Here is a 24,041-nt window from a genome sequence, read left to right on the forward strand (position 1 = left end):
CCTGACTTCTTTGTCTGAACGTGCTTGTCTTGGCTTTTTTGGTACGTGTTTTCCACACAAGTAGAAGAATCTCTTCTTTGTCTGTACGTGTTTTGTCCTGGCTCTGTACGTATTTGGCTTGGCAGCAACACACTGCTCCATGCACTATCTTTAACCCAACACTACCAGTATTTCTGTCATACGCATGGGTTTTCTTTGACTGTCATACGCATGGGTTTTCTTTCTTGTTTGTAACTACACAAACACTATATAAGAGAGTAGTTGTAAGCTCAGAAAAGACATACCACAGAGAAACATCTCTTCTACTCTTCCTCTGTTTTTCTGTAAACATCTCTTCTACTGTTTTTAAGTTCTGCCAAGCTCTAAGGGTACCCTCATTGTATGCTACATTGAGGGGTACTAACTGTAGTTGTATCCTGGAGGTGACTCGCCAACTGCTGTAGCATCTCAGAGGAGTGGCAGGCGATATTGCCTTTAGGACAGCGTAGTTTACGTGCCTTTGCATTTTCTGTGCAGCAACATCAGCAACATTATTTTGAGCTAAGTATCTTCTTCTCAGTTACATTATTAGTAATTTCTCCAACAGATCTCTCCTTGGTCCACCTGCTTGTTTTGCCATTATAATCTGCAGCCGTGTAGAAAAGGACCGCATATTTAGTTATATATCCAACGACAGCATCTACAAGATAAAACAAAGCGTGTAAACGAGTTGGTGCAGAGAAAGAGAATCATACCTGATCCACTCTAAGTACAGTGCACACGGCTTCTGAAGCGCATTTGAGGGCAAAGAATCTGACACAGATGAAACACTACATTAGTAAAATGATATCAAAACACTGTGTTAACTTGTTAACTGAAAAGGAACGATTATCAAAAGGCAGCTTACTTGGTTACATGAAGGTCCCAAATACCCAAGCTGGAAATATCCTTGCATACACCTTCTTCCAAGTTTATACCCACTTTGGAGTTTCCAGCCGCATGTTCAGCATATAGAGACGATATTAAGCCCAGCATTTTCAGCAAGGATCCGGGGAACCATTTCGAAGCTCTCGGCAAATTTGTTAATAGCATACTGATCCAATCTGCACAAAGGGAAGTCGTCACAGTGATGACAGGCCAGTGCCAGTCAGCAAGATCTAGAGTATAGCTCCACTAACCATCAAGAAAAGGTTACAGTGATGCCAGGCCAGTGCCAGTCAAAATCGAGAAAAGGTTTTAGGAAATTAATTGTTCCAACCATCGACATACAAGGTGGGTACTATTAAAGTACCAATCATCTTGCACCCAGTAAAGAACAAGAAGATGACCACTGCAGTGCATCAACATAGATTAGTTTAATAATTTATAGCATCTGCCACCACGTAAGTCTTAATGCTCCATCCATCTTTAATTAAGAATTAAATTTGCACCAACGATGTCTGTAGATTGGGTTTCTCGGATTGTTTGGAAGACAGCTGGTGTGCGTGTCCTGCGTCCATAGGTGTGGACACGGGTACCGCTGGATACGCTTACTTATCCCATGAAGTGACTTTCAAAGACTTGCCTAGCTTACTACACAATGCTGGACAAATTATTACATCCTCTGGGTTTGTGCCCTTAAACCTTCACACTTGCTTACAACTCTCGGTCCACAGTAGTAGACTTTGACTGACCTAGGTAGTAAATCATCTAGAATTTGTTAAAATAAGTACCACAATGTAAATAGCTCGGGTTTTTGTAACTTTCATTATTTGTTGATTGAAGAACAAGAGAAATCATCAGGCAGCGTACACACGCAAATATCCAAAATATCACTGTCCCATGTCCCCGCATCATAAACATGCTGCACTTGACAGTACTCGTACTTGCGCTATCCAATCTGTAGGATAATCTGGATTAAGGTATGATCGAAGTTCTCAATCATGCGTTTAAGTTAAGGTTTTGGTTAAGGCCACATCAAGTCAAGAGTAGCTTAATAACCTTTTAAGTGGTTTCCAACTCGTGGTGGAAACTGAACTTCTGTTTTTTGTCATCACTCAAGCACGATGAAATAGATGTAGAAATCCAAATCACTCCACCTGTTGGAAATCTGATTATCTTTCTCTTCCTTCAGTAAAATCAGTAAAGTATTCTTACAATATGAATGGATTATAATGTATGTGGTGTTTGTTGAAGCTGTAGAATTTGTGTTATGATAAGTCTCAGTTATAAACTCTACAGAATTCTGCCTAAGGTAATCAATTGTTAATACGTGTGTTGTTTATACTGTGTAAGAGATGGAATATAAGAGTTGTGGAACATGTTAATATTTGGGTAAATACTGTTCTCATCAGAAGGTAAAGTTATTCATTATTATTATCATCTTTAAGTCTAGTTAATGAGGATTAAGGAGCTGAATTTCCAACAATAACAACTGCCAAAAGGACAAAACAACCCTAGGATATAATTTTAGTTTTTAACATGAGAAGCAAACAGATGGGTAGTTCACTAGGAAGGAGAGCCAAAGACGTATTTCTATATCAGTAAAAGTCCATTTTCAGTAGAGCAGCCAAGTCCCAATGCTAGGATAGTTTTTTTTTTTTTTTTGAAAAGTTCACCACTTCATTAAGATAAGAAACTTGAGGTTACATTTCTAGGATATTTTGTTCCAATCCTGTCATTAGATACAATTTCTTGGATGAAGGATGGGCATGTGAATTCCCAGCTATTAGTTGTTGTCGCAGTTGTGTTATTTGTTTGGTTTGTGACCGCCTTATTTGCTAATCCATCGGCTGCTTGGTTCGCCTCTTTCCAGGTGTGTGTGATTTTGTAGCTTGGTATTTCATTTAGCAGCGAGTTGATTTCTGCCAACATGTTGTTTAGGTACCATGGTATTGGTTCCTTTTTTTGGATTAGACTGAGAAGTGCTTGTGAGTCAATTTCGAACCAGATTTTCTGCCACTGGTGTTGAGTAGCTATCCTTGCCGCAAGTAGTAATCCCCATGTTTCCGCCTGAATTGAAGTTGTTATCCCAAGTGGTGCTTCCATTGCCTTCAGTAGATTTCATTCACTATCTCTGCATATGATCCCTGCTCCTGCCGGTCCCGGGTTTCCTTTGGATGCGCCATCTGTATTTACCTTGATCCAATTTATTTCCAGTGGAGTCCATCCTATGTAGATTGTTGAAGTAGTCGTTCTCTTCCTTTGTATTCTTGCAATTGTTGGTCCATTAGCCATGATTGGAGCCATATATTCATGTGCTCGTTGATCCTCGTCATACATTACCGTTATAGCGTGTTCGTTTCGGGTAATTGGGAGCCCAGTAATTGGATTCCAAGGGAATAGGCCCAATTCCCCTGAACCGAACAGCCCAAAAAAATTTAGAATTGGATTTCTAAGGAATCCAATTCCCTCCTATGGGCTCTATTCTATTGCATTGGTGGGTGGTGGAAAGGAATTTGATTCCGTAAAAAACAAAGGGAATTGAGCGAAAATTACGAATCTGTCCCTCTGAAAACAAAATCTAAATCTGGTTTTCATTTTTCATTTCTAACCATTTCGTTTGAGATCGAGAGAGAAGAAGAGATCGAGAGAGAAGAAGAAAGAAACCACTGAAGAATGAGAGATGGAGAAATACGATGATTAGGTTAGGGTTTTAACTTCTCGTATTTTCTTTCTTCTCTATCTGTATGTAATTTCATTTTTTAACTGCTCGTTTTGTTAGGGTTTTGATTTCTTTTCAGTTTGTTGCGGGAATGATTGATTAAAAGACCAATTATCATCTCAATTGGATTTGCGGCTTTGTGATAATCGGTCATCAACTCAGGAACAATAATTTCTTCCACAAGAACTCTAACTTTCATTTTCAACAGTACCTATTTCTTCTTTTACCGACTCAATCAACTACAATATTATCAGCGTTTCCCTTTGATTCAACTAATAAGAACTTTCAAGGTATAATTCATTCACCAATTTCATTTAAATTGATTTCGGTAATTTTTTAGTTTTATGATAAAATTAGCTTATGCATGTGTATGTTGGGTTTATGATATAATCCATGAAATCATCTTTTAACTATCCCTTGATTGTGTTGTGTTTTTTTGACAATGAAAAACTAACTTAGATTATGCTTTTTTTTTTCCTGAAAAACTTTTGATATTTGACTTGAGACCTATATTGAGTCACCCTGTGGTTGTATGATTGTTTACTGTTTTATCATCCGTGTCTGTATAGTCATGTATGGTTGACCATTTTGTTCTTATCCTTTTCAAATTCAGACCCACTTCCAGTATGGCACCTCTAGTCTTGACAAAAAAAAGGAAACTTGAAATGATGACAGACAATATCCGAACAACGATGGATGTTGTAACTTTATTTTACATTTATTTCTATTCATATGTCTTGCGTCATCAAAGCAGTGTGTTAAGATCTAATGATCGTTTTGAATTAACTATGGTACGATTGTGGGTGATGGAAGATTTGGTATACAAAAGTGACACCAAATGTAAATCCCAACTTCGTCTCGATAGACGCACTTTTAGAATTCTTTGTCATAAGTTGCGCACTGTTAGTGGACTATAAGATAATAGGAATTATGATGTCGAAGAAATGGTGGCGATATTTTAAAATGTAATTGCGCATCACCATAAGAATAGAGTTGTGGGTTTTCAATTCAAGCGATCAGGAGATATGATTAGTAGACATGTGAACACGGTGTTGAAAGGAGTTATTAGGCTTCAAGGAGAGTTTTTAAAAGAACCGGTAGCAGTCTCTACAAGTTCTGTTGACCAGAGATGGAACTGCTTTAAGGTATGAGATTGTCTCAAATGAAATATTATAACCTTCTTAACCTTATATGTCATGAATATTAACACTTGGTTTTTCGTATCAGTAATGAACTATTAACATTACCTTGTTTACCTTTAGAACTGCCTAGGGGCATTAGGTGGAACACATATTAGTGTCCACGTTGCAACAGCAGACAAGCCTAGGTATCGTACAAGGAAAAGCGCAATTGCTACCAATGTCTTAGGTGTATGTTCTCAAGACTTGGAGGTTATATATGTATATCCTGGATGGGAAGGATCAGCTGCTGATTCTCGTGTTCTTAGGGAAGCCTTTTACAAAAAAAATGGCTTAAAAGTTCCACATGGTAAGTTTGTTAGAGTATTATAACTTGAATCTGCGGATTAGCGAGTGTTTTTCATGTTTTTTATTAAGATAGTGATGGTTGTTTACATGCTTACTTGTTTAGGTTACTATTACCTTGTTGATGCCGGTTATCCAAATAGTGGAGGATTTCTTGCTCCCTTTAGAGGTCAACGTTATCATTTGAAGGAATGGGGGCGAGATCGTTTAGAACCCAGGACAGCTGAAGAATTGTTCAATATGAAACATTGTAGGGCCAGGAATGTGATTGAAAGAGTTTTTGGATTGTTGAAAATGAGATGGGCAATACTTAGGGGTCCCTCATGGTATCCTGTGAACATACATTGCCGTTTTATCATGGCCTGTTGTTTGATACATAACCTTATTAGGATAGAAATGCCTATGGATGAATTTTTACCGGAAGATGAATATGAAGATGGACCAATTAATTTGGTTTCTCCTCAAGAAAGTCGAATGATCGAACATGTCGATTCCTCTAATTATTGGGATGTTCAGAGAAAGGAGTTAGCTGATCAAATGTGGGAAAGATGGACTGCACGTAGATGTAGGCGCATATTTAGTTAAAATGATTTCATCATTTTCCTGTATTAGCTTACATTTTTTATCACTTTCATTTGTACTGAACTGTTACAAGAACAAGGTTTATTACTTATCTTCTAATGGTATAGTAAGGGGGATGGTTCATTTCAGATTTATTTTTGCAAATGGTTGATTTTTGTCTCTATCTTATAATATCTGTGTGAGTTTGATAGCAGCAATGACTACTATGTTTTCCGCCTTTACAACAATCACAGATGATGAAATCTCACTGTTAATCTGTGAGTTACTATGGTTCATTTCCTTGTTCCATTTGAAGTTAAACTACTTATGAAATTATCTTGACATAATTTGGTTGTAAACAGGCAAGTAATGGCACCTCATCGGAGTTGGGTACAAGCTGAAGATGACATATTGGTTGATGTTTTGACGGAACTTGCACTTGATGGCAAGTGGAAGAGTGATACAGGATTTAAATCTGGCTATTTGAAAGTGATTGAGCAAAAATTAGCTGAGAAACTACCCAATTCCGGGTTAAGTACTACCAACATTGATTCGAGAATAAAGACTTTGAAGAAGCATTCAATGGCAATCAACGAAATGCTAAGTTTTGGAAGTGGTTTTGAATGGGATTATGTCAACAATAAGCTTGTGAGTGAGAAGAATTTATTTGATGAATGGGCTAAGGTAATTTCAAACCATTATTTAATATATTCCTTTCTATTTAATTAGCTGTGTCTCTAATTTCTCCTCTAATCACTATTCGAAGTTTGAGATTGAGCTACCTTATGAACCATGTAGTGTGAACAGTGTAAGTATATTTAGTGAATTTGGTAACGATGACCATTATAGGAATCAATTGATGGTGATAACTAGACCTTGTGGTGGGATAAGGTCTCTGTGTATGGACTTTGAGGAAGTCAAGGCTTGAATGCGCAGTAGTAAGTCTACTATTCTACATCTTTGTGTTACTGCACTGTTACTCAATTGTTACTCAACTGATACTCAGTGCACTGTTTATTTTAACTGCACTGTTACTGCACTGATACTCACCGTTCACCTGTGTCTTCACTAACTAATATCATGGGTGTAGCTTCTGCATTCGCGTTAATAACACTGCCTCTGGAAAGTCCGCAATTTCATTTTGCATTTGTTTCGTTTCATTTATGAACTGTGAGTTTCTAGTTTAATTTTTTCCAGTTTGTTGTTCTTATTTTTTGAAGTCCCAATTTGTGGATTTTGCAGTCTCATCCAAGTATAAAGGGAGTGTATGGGAAAGTTTTTCCTCATTTGGACGCATTGGTTGAAATATTTGCTGAAGATAGAGCAAATGGTAAAGGAGCTGCTTCTTTAGCTGAAGAGTTGGAAGAGATAGATAAAAAAGAGGCGCAAGAAAGGGAGAACGAAACAAAACAGGAAACTGAACAAGAAACAGAACGAGAACAAAGTAACCAATCTGGATCAGTGGACGAAGCCAATAATAGTAATGATAAAGGTAGGAGGAGGAAGAGGGTTAGATCATCTTCTTTGGATGTTGGATCTGGTGAATCAAGTGGTGATTCGAATGGTCTTAATCTGATGGCTAATTCTTTCAGCAAGTTTGTATCAGGCACTCTTTCACATTTTGAAGCAATTCGTAGTACATTGTCCCAAGAATCAGACACCAACAAACAGTTGTTTGAGGAGCTACAGAAGATTGATGGTCTTACTGATGATGATGTGATAGATGTTGCTTCGATTATACTTGATTCATCTACGAAGACCAAAATGTTTTTCGGGATGGAAGAAGGGAAGAGGGCTCACTATGTGAAGAATAGAATACTCAAGTAGTAGTGAAAAAAAGAAGCTTCAGAAGATGGCTGGTGTGAACCGCATTGGTGGAAAAGGAAGCGTTAGAAGGTCCATTGAATTCCTCTTTTGTTTTCTTACGGGTATTTGGTTAGCAACAACTGTACTTTATCCAATTTCAATTTAAGTTCTTGTTTGTGTAGTTTTGAAGAGTTGTTTAAGACTTTATGAAACCTGAAGCTAGTTTTGGCATATGAGATAAGCTGGCAAGAACTCTTGATTACAAATCTAGGTTAGGAAGCAAGAAAAAGCACTCTTAGTTGGCTTAACTTCTTAATTACTTTGATACAAGTTTATGAATTACAGCAACTCTCCATCTGCAGCAGCTGTATAGTCTGCTGTGAAAGATCAGTAATTTTGCATTATTGTCACCTGCTACTTTTCTGTGATGGCGTTGTATTTTTTTGGCAAATTCTATATGTTCGAACTTTACATTCGAAATACAACAATAGAATCTTATATTTTGTTTTTGCCTTTCGAAATAAGGTTGTGATTCTACTCTATAAATTTGTTCGCTCAGTTTTATGTAAGTAATCAGTAAATCTGTAGTCTATGAAAAAGATATAGTTTCACTTGAGAAGTTCTTAAGAACCATGTGGAAAAAGGCGCTTCATACACAAGTGGAACAATAGTCATCCATGGTTCAAATTTGTTTTGAAATTTTGAATTCTTAAATTTTTGAGTTTTAGCTTTATTAGAAGTTTCAAGGATATTTAAGTAAATAATAGATTTGAATTACAATGGAATCCAATTATCCCAACCAAACAGATTTTGTTTTACCATGGAATCCATTTCTTGGAATCCAATTCCTGAGATTTGAAAAACTTGAACCGAACAGGCTATTATGATATTGAATGTTTTCCTTGGATGTTGTCGTTTCCTTTTGTACATTATTTCGTTCCTCGCCAGCCATATGTGCCATACCGTGAAACTCAGTAACACTGTTTTTTTGTTCTGAGTATGTTTTGTGGAGTACGTCATGAATGTTGGTTGGACATATGTGGTTGTTGGAGCTTGCTGGCTTTTGTTGATATTGATGTTGTGATCCTGCTTGTTGGTGTTGTCGTTGATGAGTATTGTTTGTCTCCGGAATACTTGTTAGATGATTTATTATTAGTTGCCAAACTTCTTTTGAGTTATTACATTCGAACAATAGATGTTGTGTTGATTCTTCCTCATTGTTGCAATTTGGACATGTATTTGATGTTGTGATGTTGAGTCGGTGAAGCCGTTGGAATGTTGGTAATCCATGGTGTGTGACCTTCCACAAGAAAAGTCTGATTTTTGGTGGACATTTTAGTTTCCAAATTGAGTTGGAGTCCACAGGGTGTTGAGTTGATGCTTGGTTTGTTGGGGGATTGGTTGTTTGGTAGGTGAGTTTGCTATAACCAGTTTTGGATGTGTAATTGCTTGTTTTTGAGTGTGGCCATACTAGGTGATCGGCTTTTGGTTTTTTGGGTTGGTGAATACTGATGATATTTTGGGCTATGGGTGGAGGGAAGGTTGAGAAAAGGAGGTTATGGTTCCATGTATTTGATGAAGGTTCAATGAAGTAGCTAATTGGTGTATTGAGTGGGATGTTGATGGGTAGGTTTTGAAGTGATAAATGTTGTGAATTTGGAATCCAGTTTTGGCTTATCATTGTGTTTTTGCCATCTTCCACCTGTGAGAAAACTAAACCCTGCAAAAAAAGTAGAAGTGTTAGCTAAGCTTTTCCAAATGGGACTGGCTGATGATTGAGGCTTTGGGAATGGTAGTGTTTTTGAATTGGTTTTGGAGTATTTTGGAGTGCAGATTGAGGTCCACACTGATTCTTTTGACTGTTGTAACTGCCATACTCGTTTCATCATCAATGCTTGGTTATGTTTTTTGCTTTTCCTGATACCATGGCCTCCATTTGATAATGATTTTGTCATTGTTTCCCAACCAATTGGGTGCATCTTTCTTGTTTGACTATCGTGGCCCCATAGAAAGTTCATGGTGATTGTGTTTATCTTGTTGTGCGCCGCAGTTGGTAGTTGTTGTGCTTGCATGACATGGTTCACAGTTGGGGTCAATGCTATTTTTATCAGAACTAGACTTCCCGCTTGATTGACACACTTGGTTATCCAGCCTTTTGCTTTTCTTTCCAACCTGTTTAAAAGTTCAGTAAACAGATTTGAGTAGTTCCTACCATTCTTGAACTGGATGCCTAGGTACGTCGGTGGGGTTGTTGTTGTATTGATGTTGAACCAGAGCTTGAGTTGTTGTACCAAAGCCGGATGTAATTTAGGGTGGTGGATGATAGAAGATTTTTCCCTCCTAATTGCTTGTCCATCCGAAGTGGAGTACCGTTGGAGGAGTCGTTGTAAGGTTTCACATGACTTCACATCAGCCGAACATGTGATTAATAGGTCATCTGCGTACATCAGGTGCAGTATTGGTGGTGAATTCCTTGCAATTTTTAGACCTGTCAATGCTCCAGTTTGTTCTAACACACCCAAATTAGTGGAGAGTACTTCAGCGCAGAGAATGAAAACGTATGGTGAAAGTGGATCCCCTTGGCGTAGTCCTCTCTTTGGCTGGATGAGACCTTGTGCAGAGCCATTGAGATTGATAGAGTATGAAACCGATGTAATGCATCCATGATGTATTGTATGAAGGTTGGGGGGAATCCTATTTTTTCCAGAGTGAGACGGATGAAGCCCCAATCAAGACTATCATACGCTTTCTGTATATCAAGCTTCATAGCAATTTTTGGGTTTTTTGATGGTGTGGTGGTTCTGATTGTGTGGAATAGTTCTGTTGCAATGGCAATATTGTCATGGATTGCTCTGTTAGGTACAAAGGCACTCTGGAATGAGCTGACTATGAATTGTAGTAGAGGTCTTAAACGGTTAACAAGGATTTTGGTTATAACTTTGTAGGTCACATTACATATCCCAATTGGTCGAAAAGGATTTGGTTTGGTGGGGTTTTGGATTTTGGGGATTAAAGTGATGTTTGTGTGGTTAAAAGGTTGTTCAATCTGGGATTGTTCAAAGAAATGTTGTACCATGCCTATCACTTGTTGTTTGATTGAAGGAAAAAATGAGGTGTAGAACTCACTAGTGAACCCGTCCGGCCCGGGAGCTTTGTTGGTTCCAATCGAGAATACGGCTTTGTCAATTTCCTCTTCCGTGACTGGCTGAATCAAGAATCGAACAGATTTTGATTGATGTGTAGCTGGAGCTACATATTGATTTGTGAAGAATTGTTGTATCACTCTCAGGATGGCTTGTGGATGTGTATGCCACCTTCCCTGGTCATCTTGAATATGCGAAATATGGTTAATTCTCCTGTGAATTGTTGTTTTTGTATGGAAGAATGTGGTATTCGCATATTCTTCTTGCAGCCATTGTATTCTCGATCGTTGTTTCCAGTATAGTTCGTTGCAGTTTACCAGCATCAAATGTGTATGCATGTAGTCTTTTTCTTTTTGTAGCCAATCTTGCAGTGTTGGGCCTGTTGAGGTTGCACACATATGTTGGGCCTGTTTGATGATGTGTTCCATTGTAGCGATCATTGATGGAAGGTGTCCAAATGTGGCCTTGCTCCATTTTTGTAAGGCATTGGTTGTATTTCGCATTTTATCCAGCAGGTCGATGAGCGGTGAAGGCGAGAGAGCATTCAGTGCATCAAGCAATTTTGCATAAAATACAATATTAGCCTTGTACCTAGTTATAGTCCTCCTATAACCACCACCAATAATCATTGCCCCATTTGCATTCGACTACCCCACCTTTGAACTAAATTTTGATGCTGCATTTGATATCTCTTCTAAAAAGCTGGTATTGGTTTGGTAACACAAGGATCTTCTTGGCAGGAAGAGCAGTATGTCAGTATGTCAGAGCAAGCTGAAGCTCAAACCCTTCTAGAGGCAACTTGCTAACTAAAGGTATTGCGGAATCAGCATGTCATGCCCAATGTAATCATAGAATGTGATTATGAAAATGTAATAGATCATGTGACGCCTAATTTTAGGGTTGTTAGATGGAAGAATTTCTATCTTCTCAATGACTGTAGGTTAGCTCTTAGAGGTTTGTCTGCATTTTACTGTGTTTTTGTATGTAGGGTGTGAAATAAAGCTGCTGATGTCCTAGCTAAAGCAGCGAATTTGAGTCTCATGTACCAGTCTTGGTTTGGTTGTCGCCAATGCTCCTCACTACGGTTCTGGACATTAAGCTTGCTTTTAATAAAATTGTGTTTATGATTATCTTTCTTTTATGATCAAAAAGAAAAAAGGTAGAGCAGCTAAAAATGTCTTGGAATTGCGCATAAAAGCAACGGAAAAAAATAAAATAAATAAAAACCTACATACCCAACTTATTTAGAGGAAAATTCCTTCAATTGTCTTGCTAATTCAATTTCTGTTGCTGCAGCTCCGGGGACTATGCGGCTGTCCCTGCACATTGCCTAATAAATAAAACAGCGTTATAATCTGGATGCAAAAACTCTTATAAAGATGTAAGGAGATCACTTTTTCAGTTGAGTCCATCTTCAGCAATAAAGTACCTTGTAGGTATTCACTCCATCATCAACAGCTCTCTCAAGGTCATCTAATATACTGTCAGTACTTCCTCGTAAGACCACTGTGGCTACAGAGTTTCCACCCTCCTCGTTCTTCACAACAGTGACCTATTAAATGAAAATGTAGCATATGCAACCTATAAAAATCTCCAGGAGATAAACAAAAGAATATTTAAGAATCTGTAACAACGGCAAACTGAAAGAAGCATACCCGATCGAGCACCGCCAATCTCCTCTACTGAGATTGAATCAGCATATCCTAATTCATCAGGGCTAGGTTGTCTAAGATTCAACTGTTTCCACAATTACATGAACATGAATTCACAGGAAATTCTACAAAAGCATATGGGAATTCATTTGGTCGTGATAGTGGGCTTACAAGAGCGATTGATCCAGTAGTACGGCAAAACCGTCTAAGTTCAAACTTTGAACTGATTTTCAAAACCACGAGCCTGGAAGTAAAGAATAAGTTTAGCAAGGTTATTTCAAAAACACTTCACGTGCATAAAAAATGAATCTCATCGCAATAAATTGCTTGGTAAATAAGGCACGAACTTGTGTATGTATGTCATCTATACAATACATACGATCCGTAGATTGGAAAACACAGGGAACCTATATACATATGCACACTTGAGTATGTTGGTGACAGAGAAAGTAAATTAATTTAATGTACAAAAGGAAGAACCACGGCATCTTGGCTATTCATATTCATGTAGAGAAGATTAAAGAACCTCCTTCGCCAAAATGTTTTCGTGAAACGAGACATATACTATCAGCCTGCTATAATAAAACAAGAGTAAATGGCTCGCTTATTGGCTACTCAACCCCATTAATAATGAAAGCATATTCCACTACAAATTGTTTATTATGGATGAATGCACTATGGAAAATCCACAAAACCCATGGTATTAGCCAACAAATACTGTTGTGTGATTCACATGATGAAGGCTGGATTTCATTGAAATAAACTATGAAGTGCAATTCATAAGAAACCAAATAGTTGTCATACTTATAACGTTCGCAGAAATGTAACGCCATCTTTCCAACTGCTGCTCCACTGACGATGACTTCAGCACCTGAATCAGCGACAGACTTGATAAGCTCCTCAATTTTTGCTTCCTCAGTATTTCCATAATTCTCAAGCTGAAAGACGCCATGGTATTATCAGATTGTTTCCGAGAGAAAGATGAAAATGCAAGCATCATACTTCAGAAACTCTCACAAAGATTTCAACACTGAGTCTAACATACTTAGCCTTACAAAGCTGCCTTGTAGAACGCTTCTAATTTCAAGAATGCACATGATGTAAAGGTACCACTTTCTATAAACTTGCTACACTGCAGCTATACGATTTCTATAACTCAATATCTGTTTAAATACTACTGTTGTGGAATGTTTCTGTTTGTGTTACTCAACACTACTCAACTCCAAAACATTTCCAAGATTGATCATCCAGCATAAGCATCAGAAAGAGTACATTAAGTTATTCTCTTAAAAGCCTTGCTCCAATATCTAACCTGCTCAGCACTATGAATAAGGACAGTTCCCTTTGTCTCAGTAGCACTAGTGTCAACACCTCCAACAAACACAGCAATCTACAGAGAATAATGAAGAAAATGGATTCAGTCAAGTTAGTAGCAAGATATGAACTAAAATCAGCAACCACGGAGTGAAAGAGAAATACATGAATAAAAATGAGGCCACCTGTATCCTACATGGAAGTCAAGAAAGCAATTGCACATGCAATAACTAGAAAGAAGCGAACTGAAATACAAGATACCAATATTTGGGTGCAGGCAATTAATACAGGTCAAAAGTACAACCAAACAATTTAAACTGGTGGGGTCACTTTCATGCTCACAAGGGTGATGAACCACAGTATACAAAAAAAAAGACATAAGATTGCACTGTCTTTATATTCTGTGGGTGCCTGCCAGACAATATATGACCCCCATCCCAATACATAAAATGCTGGGAACAGCTATTTTGATTTAGATACCGCATTTAGAAATCAGATTGGATAGTTGAATGTCCTTACAAATCAGTTAAATGGGATTACAAGAAGCATGCCCAAATAAAGTGTCTGTGCCAGCACTTCACTTGGGTGTAAATGGAGAATCGAGTATAGTTATAAGTGCAGTTATCACCAGGTACAGATTTAAAGCGCGTAGACGTAACCTTTACTCGGGCACATAATTAACCGTATCGAAGTTGAATTATAACTACAGGCCACCGACTACATTTTAAGTCTTACCATGTTAGATGAAACCTACGGAACAAGGATAGCTCACATGATTGCATCATCATAAGTCTATTCATAGTTCATCTACATTACCAAATAATGGAAGGAAACATTTCGGGATCATGAAAATAGGTCTTTTGTTCGCCTCACCTTTGCCTTTTCCACCCTTTTTATGCTCCCAGAGGCATCACCTTTTAGGACCATACCCCGGATAACCATCGAATTGCGCAAACCTCCTCCTTGAAGCTTTGCAACACGCACATTATCCACGTTAAAGTTTGTGGGATTCTTGGGGCATACCTGGATACACGCCTGAAGTGCAAAACAGTTCACTGCTGTTAATCTGACTTAAATCTAGTAATAATGGTAACCAAAGGTGTCTCTGTCAAGAATAACAATGAAACAAGAGGATGACGAGTTGGCTTGGTTGTAAATCATTACATCAGCAATAAGAGGGCACAATATATTTTCTTGATCAAATTGCTTGCTAGCAACAACAGCTTTCATTCGAGAAGCAACTTCTTCTGTGTTCCGCACATCCATTGTCTCTGAACCCTTCTCCACCAAGCTCTCCAAGATTTCAACTGTCTTTGAACCAAAACAAAGATAAAACAAAGTCAGGAAAAACATGCACCATACTAAACAGTTACTCACTTAACCAAATTTCCGAGAGTTCTAACAGATAGTGATTACTTGATAAATACTACTCCCTCTGTTCTTTTTTAATAGGCTGGTTTTGCTTTTAGAGAAATTTAAGGAAATTAAGAGAACTAATCATTGAAAGTGGTCTTCATGACACTTGTCAATAAAAGAAGTGAAGTGAAATGGTCCCCATGACACTTGTCAGCAAAAGAAGTAAAGTAAAATGGTCCACATGACACTTGTCATCAAAAGAAGTTAAGAGAAAAGTGATCCCAGAAAATTAAAGTAACATTTGACTTTCCCAATTAGGAAACCGGCCTATTTTTTTGAAACATTTATTTATAGAAACCAGTCTATTAAAAAAGAACGGAGGGAGTAGTACAAACCTTATTGGTCCCTTTCATGTATCCGCTGATGATTTCGCTCGGGTGCAGTCCAATTCTGATTAACTCCTCTGCCTTTTGGAGAAACTCTCCAGCAAATGATATAGTGAGGTTAGCTCCATCTCCAATTTCCTCATGTTGCGCTTTAGCAGCTAACACTAGGAGTTTGGCTGCAGGGTGCTGAACCTCAAGCTCGTTGACGATTGTGGCAGCATCATTTGTGACAAATTTCTTGTCCCAATGATCAATGACCATCTTATTCATGTTACAACTGTAACAATAAAATACTCAAAGAAGATGTTAGAAATAAATTTCTGAAACGCTTAAATAAACACTCAATGGAATCAGCAAACAGAGGACAGAGTCACGTGTTCAACACGCTGTCCTTAACACGATAGTTGACCGATACGCCTCAAAAATGAGTGATGCCTATACCCTGTGGTCAAGTCGTATCCAGGATAAAACTGCCCGTTGCAAGTATTGTTAGCATTACAATACTTGCCCACTCTTACGAACTCAACGGCAATGGCACAATATGAAAGTAAAAACCACACAGAGGGAGAGAGATGAAAAGAAGAGGATAGTAGCTCTTCTGGACACAAATTGAAATGAAAAGTTCGAGTCCCTTTTATAGGTAGAAAAGAGAGAGGCAAAATCAATGTGCATTTAGAGCGAATTAAAGAGAGAATAAATCAGAATTAAAGACAAAAATAAAATCTAGTTAATTCAAGATTTTTTCAAAATGGTAATAAAACAACCATGCACATTATGTCGACACAATGAAAAATAGGAAAGAAATAATTCTCACCCCGGTCATATGCCCCCCACATTTAAGACAGTATTTATTTTGATTGTAAAATATTTAAGGAAATAATTTAAAATCATTTTGTCAAAGTGATAAATCTTGGTTGATCCATGTCCATGGCGTAGGCACGAGCCCGAGCCCTAAGACTAAGTGAAAGCAAAAATATTTCGCCTCACTCGTTCCACCCACATTGTTTTTCTAACTACCCATAATGGATTAGTTAAATAGTGGAACACCTCTTTAGTTATACCCTATATGGGACTAAAGGCATATTTCATTCACTCATAAGAAAATGAGCAAGTACCCTTAGAGACTTTAAGGTCCTAAGTTTCATTCCCACCAAAACTATAAAACCAACAAATATACTCATTTTCTCCAACAATCCCCCACATTAATGAAATACCGATAAAATCAGAAAAATGGAAAGCGAGAAATACCACTTAGGTAAGAGGTGTCCATGAGGTCTTGAACCTTTGCTTAGTGAGAAATTGCCGGAACTACTTGATGGACAGTGAACGCGATGTCTTGAACTGCCATCGTTTGGTGTAATCTGCGATAATAACCATGCGTGATATCTCTCTAGGTACTGTCAAGTTCGTGTCGTTGTGTCCTTTTTGGCCCTGGACAAATCCCATTTCTCAGAATGCTCTAGAGAATCAGCTATATTCTCATAGGAAGCGACCCACTTCCACATTCAGATAGGTGAGTTCCATCAAGAGTGTTTACTGCTACACCCCACTTCAATCTTAAATTGAAACTAAAGAACTCATTAAGACTTAATTGAAAGTCATCCTCCACATGCAGTCACACTATCACGTCTACACCATAGGGAATGGACAGAGAATGAAATTCTCTGATAGTGTTTACCTTGACCCACCACAAATTAGTTGTCTCATTCAAAACCTTGATCTTGGGATCACCAGTCAACAAGGTTGAGTATCCTTCATGGCAAGTTTATTTAATGAGCTTAAGCCCCATCCCCTTTGTTGCATAATTAACTATCTCTTTAGACAAACCTTTCGTCAAAGGGTCTGCGATATTCTCCTTGGACATAATCCAATCAATGGAAATAACGCCAATTGAGATTATTTATTCTTAGCTTTAGCTATTACAGCTTGACTAACACAAAGTATAGATATAGCTGGCACAGGCCTATGCCAGAGAGGAATGTCTTCTAAAAAGCATCTTAGGTACTCGGCACCCTCTCGTGCTTTATCTAACGTAATACTCTCAAATTCCATAGTGAATTTGAGCAAAACATGTCTGTTTGGAAATCTTCCAAAAACAGACCCTCAAACTAGAGTGAAAATATATACACTCGTAGACTTAGACTCCTCTGAGTCAGATATCCAGTTTGCATCACAAAATCCCTTAAGGACGGCAAGATACTTTTCATAGACCAAACAAAAGGTAATAGAGTAATTTAGGTACCATATTACTCTACTAAGTGTATCCCAATGCGCTTGCTCTGGATTACAGGTTATATCTACCTAACTTACTCACAATATAGGCAATGTCTGGACTCTTATAGTTCATTAAATTCATCATACATCCTATAACTCTTGAGTATTCAAGTTAAGATACTCCTTACCCTTATTTATCGTGAGTCTATAAAAAGAATCGTACGGAGTACAAGCATGATTGCAATCATACTGATTGAATCTCTTAACCACAAATTCAACATAATGAGAACGACTAACACTATAAATAATAGATTACCTTGTAATCCTCATCCCTAAGATTACATTGACAGTGCCTAAGTCTTTCAAGTCAACGTTCTCATTCAGCGCATGTTTTTAGTGGAATTAATCACATCTATGTTTTTATCAAGTATAAGCATATCAGCAACATACATACAATCACACATGCATCCTCAACAAGTTACTTGTAAATATACTTATTGCATTCATTAACTTAAATCCACTACTCATTATCATATGATCAAATTTTCATATCACTGTTTTTAAAAAAAAAACATACAAAAATTTGTTCAACTTACAAACTTTGTCTTCATAACCTTTCACTACAAAGTCCTCAGGTTGGTCTATGTAAATTTCTTTATCTAATTCACGTATCTAAAAAAAATTTCTTAACATCCATCTGATGTATCTCTAAGTTTTTTATGACAGTAATAGCAATTAGCATCTCAACGGAAGTAATTCTCGTCACATGTGAATAAGAATCAAGGAAATTTACATCTTCTTTCAGTTTATAGCCTTTAGCTACCAACCTAACCTTATATTTTTTCATAGTTCCATTTACCTTACGTTTCCTCTTAAACACTCATTCACATCCTATGGTCTTACTCCCTGGAGGTAAACTAGCAAGCTCCCAAGTTTGGTTCAGATGGACTGAGTCCATTTCACTAAATGAGGCTTCTTACCAGAATGGGGTTTCAGTAAATGTTATGGCTTCTTTACGAGTTTGAGGATCAGTCTCGGCTAGTGTTACGAAGTCAGGTCCAAAGGAAGTTTTAGTTTTAGCCCCTTTACTTCTCCTAGGATCAATTTCTATTTCATCTTCCTCAAAAGGTAAAGTATGACTGGTTGAAGGGACATCTAGGGGATCAACATCTCTCTTACGAGAGTCAAATTTTAATGGAAAAATATTTTCAAAAAACACAGCATCCTTAGATTCCATAATAGTATTCACACCAATTTCAGAAATTTCAGAACTCACAACCTTAAATCTATATGCAGTAGTATGCTCAGGATACCCTATGAAGACACAGTCAACAGTTTTGGGTCCTATCTTGGTTGTTTTAGGTTTAGGGATGGAAACCTTAGACAAACACCCCCACACTTTGAAGTATGCAAAATAAGGTTGTCTACCTTTCCACAGTTCATATGGAGTTTTATATGATCCTTTAAAAGGTACTCTATTAAGGATATAGCAGGATGAGAGGACAGCTTCCCCCCACAAGTTCGAAGGTAATCCTGAACTAATTAACATGGCATTCATCATCACCTTAAGGGTACGGTTCTTACGTTCAGCTACTCCATTAGACTGAGGTGAATAAGGAGGGGTAACCTCATTTATTATGCCATGTTCTACACATAAATCTTCTATAGGAATTCTGTATTCACCACCACGGTCAGACCTAATGGTTTTAATAGTAGTATTCAGTTGGTTTTCAACTTCTAATTTATACATCTTAAAGGCTTCTAATGCATCATCCTTACGTCTAAGCAAATATATATGACAATACCTAGTACGGTCGTCTATAAAAGTAACAAACCATTTCTTACCACCTCTAGTTTGCACCGATTTCATGTCAACTAGGTCTAAGTGAATTAATTCTAAGGGTTTAGAATTTCAATGAACATTCGTGCTAAAAGATTTTATAGCATATTTTGATTCTACGCATATTTCACATTTGTGTTCCTTTTCCAAACTAAATTTGGGTATGCAGCCTTCATTAGCTAGTTTATGCATTGATTTAATTTACATTTCCAAGTCTAACATGCAAAACATTCAATCACACAGAAGAAAGCACACGAATCAATTATGTTCACTTCATCATATTTTCGTTAAGCTTATATGGACCCCAAGTCAATTAACCGTTGCTTAAAAAATTCATTTCCCTTAGTTACGACAAGTTTTTTACTGATTCATTTAATATCTTAAATATTATATCATCTTCAGTAGAACAAGATACAAGATTCTATCTTGCATATGCCCGGAACATGAAAATTCATTCAATGTGAGAATGTTATAGATATGAGCTTCTGCTCGACCTTTCCCTTTTATGCAACCTCTGTCGCAAATGAGTTACTCATATAGAGTTTCTCAACATCCCTTATTCTCAGATAAGAGGTGAACAGGTATTTGTTTTAACAAACATGCTTAGTGGCTCCAGAGTCCACTCCAGTCTCTCACATAGGTTATCATGTCACTGAACTCGTTCTAGTTTGTTTCAACTAAATTAGGATTAACTTTCTGCTTATTAAGGTTTTATGTTGTCTACACATTAATGCCATTTGACCAGGAATTTTACAAACATAAGAAACACCCTTAATTAAAGTAATGCTAGATTTAGGTCTGTGAAACATACCTTTATTACGAGAGCTATGCAAAGTGTTGCATTTGATGTTCTCACATTTGCCATCTTTGGAAGATTTATTTTCAGCCACATGCGCCTATTAGCCATGTCCCTTGTAGATGGAACCTTTATTCACAAACCACAATTCCGAATCAGAAAATAAAATATGAATTTTAAAGATAGCATCTAGATTTACAAACTTCGTTTGAACCACCATTTCAAAATAAAACTCATGGTTACCCCATAAAAACTAATATTGTCAACAACAAATTTCTGTTCGTCAGAATTTTTCAGGAACATTTCTCTGTTTTGTAAAATATCGAAAAAATACTTTAACAACTCCAAAAATTCTGAAATTTTACGTGGGTAACTATAGAGATGTCTACTACATTATGCCAAAGGGGTTTATCAAAATTCTTTTTATGTCAAGAGATAAACTCGAAACTCTAAAGCTGACCCAAAAATTCATTTTTTGCTTTTTCACTCCACAAATAACATCCATGATTGTTGGGTGCAATAATTAAATACAAGGAACAATAAAATAAACAAAAATTATTGATACTTATCTCCTTTATAATGGAAGTAATCGGTTTGACAAAATGGATGAGCTCCCTAGAAAATTTTTCTGACCCATCAACATCGTTCTTACCCATTGTTACAGATAGAAAAGACTATCGTGTTAAGATTGTTGCAACTGTAACAATAAAATACTCAAAGAAGATGTTATAAATAAATTTATGAAACGCTTAAATAAAAACTCAATGGAATCAGCAAACAGAGGACAAAGTCACGTGTTCAACACGCTGTCCTTAACACGATAGTTGACCGGTACGCCTCAAAAATGAGTGATGCCTATACCCTGTGGTCAAGTCGTATCCAGGATAAAACTTCCCGTTGCAAGTATTGTTATCACTACAATACTTGCCAACTCTTACGAACTCAACGGCAATGGCATAGAATGAAAGTAAAAACCACACAGAGGGAGAGAGACGAAAAGAAGAGGATAGTAGCTCTTCTGGACACAAATTGAAATGAAAAGTTCGAGTCCCTTTTATAGGTAGAAAAGAGAGAGGCAAAATCAATGTGCATTTAGAGCGAATTAAAGAGAGAATAAATCAGAATTAAAGACAAAAATAAAATCTAATTAATTCAATATTTTTCAAAATGGTAATAAAACAACCATGCACGTTATGTCGACACAATGAAAAATAGGAAAGAAATAATTCTCACCCCGGTCATACGCCTCCCACATTTAAGACAGTATTTATTTTGATTGTAAAATATTTAAGGAAATAATTTAAAATCATTTTGTCAAAGTGATAAATCTTGGTTGATCCATGTCCATGGCGCAGGCACGAGCCCGAGCCCTAAGACTAAGTGGAAGCAAAAATATTTCGCCCACTCGTTCCACCCACATTGTTTTTCTAACTTCCCATAATGGATTAGTTAAATAGTGGAACACCTCTTTAGTTATACCATATATGGGACTAAAGGTCATATTTCATTCACTCATAAGAAAATGAGCAAGTACCCTTAGAGACTTTAAGGTCCTAAATTTCATTCCCACCAAGACTATAAAACCAGCAAATATACTCATTTTCTCCAACAATTAATGCCTGAACATAATCATTAGAAAAAGTTGGTTTACATAATGAAAGAGAGAATTGATTCTTCAAAAAGTAGTCTATATTTTCCGGGTTGTATGCTGTTAACTAGAAAAACATGAATCAGTGCTCTATCTAGTAAAACCCCATATCAAAATCAGAAAAACTTCTAGGGTTACGAAAACTTAGACTAAAATCAATCTCGAATCTGTATCACTTGAAATAAAAGGCTTGACATTACAAATAAGATGAATCATTATCGAAAATGAGATTACCATTAGGACCAAGAGAGGTTCGGGTAAAAGTAGAGAGCTACTTGCAACCATCAATGTTTTTAATAAGAGTTCCATCGAGTCCAGAGAAATGCTTATGACCTTGTTTCAGCATTGAGTTGATTCCAAACTGCATTTTTATTTTGCAACTTGAAATCTCTTTTGATATCAAGAGGATATTTCGAAGTGAAAAAAAATCTATAGAAAATGGTGAATGTTGGAAGAAAGAGTGAGATAGATAGCAAACCCCATTTATTTGTTGATGTGTTTGTGCCTTTTTAGGCTATGTTGGATTTAACCAAAAAAAAAAAAAAAACTTTTTAGGCTATGTACCCACACTAGTTAATACTGCCTCTGTGGCCCAAACTGTTAACCAGTGAAAATGAGCATTTTGTTCCCTTTGTTCGGGTTGGGTGGTTTCGGGCGTGAGCTAATCGCACCGTTTAGACCGTGAGTGCTGCAGACATTAGATGTCACGTCGACGTGGCCAGACCGCCTAAGCGCCTTTGTTTCCAAGGGGAACACTCTTCGCTCGAACCTTCTCGATGCTGATAGTTCGGCTTTCCATCACGTTTTCAATCTCTACACTAATCCACTTCCCCGATGACACCCCTGTCAAGTACATCCCACCCTACCATAATTGTCCAGTTCGGAGCAGCCGCCCAGGCTTGACCCATCGAGCTGCTGATCCGACCCAGCCACCAACGGTGATCGACCAGTCGTATTTCTATTTTTGGGGACTAGCTCATCCGCCATCAAGGGATTGACCTCCCTTGCTTGCAAAATCTATCCCCATCGGGTATATATTCTAAGGTCAAATCTGCAAGGATAAGAGTTTCCAAACGCCTCCCAGTACAATAATTCGTTCTTTGTTTATATGGGTTTGAGACTTTCCCGTTACCATCATTTTCAGCACCAAAAACAGAGTCATTCAGAGTAGACTTAATTCCAAGCGCAACAACAGCTCCATTGATATATGAATCAGGATTTTTAATTACCATCTTATCGATAATATAGTTTGATCTAGAATTTTTGGGTTTAAGAGAGTTGTTTTCTCAGGTAAGAGAATAGGGACCTGTCTCAAAAGTTTGAAAGAACAGAGAATTGTGGAATGATGTGATAAGCAATAGTTGATGATAAATATGAGAAGGGAGTAGAAAAAGAAGAAACATTATTGTTTAGTGTATTAATCCCTTGGGATTAAAAATATTGCAGTAATCGGAAAAGTAAAAGGATCAATTAAAACTTAAAAGTGTCTCGGGTTCGGGTGTGGGTGTGGGTGTGGGTTCATTAGATCCTATCTTTTTGCTGAAATTTTTGGTACGTGTTTTCCACACAAGTAGAAGAATCTTTTCTTTGTCTGTACGTGTTTTGTCCTGACTTCTTTGTCTGAACGTGCTTGTCTTGGCTTCTTTGTCTGAACGTGCTTGTCTTGGCTTCTCTGTCTGTACGTGTTTTGTCCTGGATCCCTTGTGTGTACGTATTTGGCTTGGCAGCAACACACTGCTCCATGCCTCTCTGTCTGTACCAGTATTTCTGTCATAAGCATGGGTTTTCTTTCTTGTTTGTAACTACAAAAATACTATATAAGAGAGTAGTTGTAAGCTCAGAAAAGACACATCACAGAGAAACATCTCTTCTACTCTCCCTCTGTTTTTCTGTAAACATCTCTTCTACTGTTTTAAGTTCTGCCAAGCTCTAAGGGTACCCTCATTGTATGCTACATTGAGGGGTACTAACTGTAGTTGTATCCTGGAGGTGACTCGCCAACTGCTGTAGCATCTCAGAGGAGTGGCAGGCGATATTTCCTTTAAGACAGCGTATCGTATACGTGCCTCTACTTCTGTGCATCTCCAGCAACATCGGTTTGAGCTAAGTATCTTCTTCTCAGTTACATTATTTGTAATTTTCACAACAATCTAAAGGCAATATCCTCTTTACTATATTTTTTAACAACATGGGAAAGAGTATTGTAGACAAACCCCCAA

General features: G+C 37.4%; 1 pseudogene; it reads right to left on the bottom strand.

Annotated features, from left to right (window-relative positions):
* Positions 1–559: 559 nt before the first annotated feature.
* LOC113305583 lies at positions 560–22,189 on the bottom strand (annotated as a pseudogene).
* Positions 22,190–24,041: the final 1,852 nt, after the last annotated feature.

The sequence above is a fragment of the Papaver somniferum genome, chromosome 8 (genome assembly GCF_003573695.1).
Source record: "Papaver somniferum cultivar HN1 chromosome 8, ASM357369v1, whole genome shotgun sequence".
Lineage (NCBI taxonomy): Eukaryota > Viridiplantae > Streptophyta > Magnoliopsida > Ranunculales > Papaveraceae > Papaver > Papaver somniferum.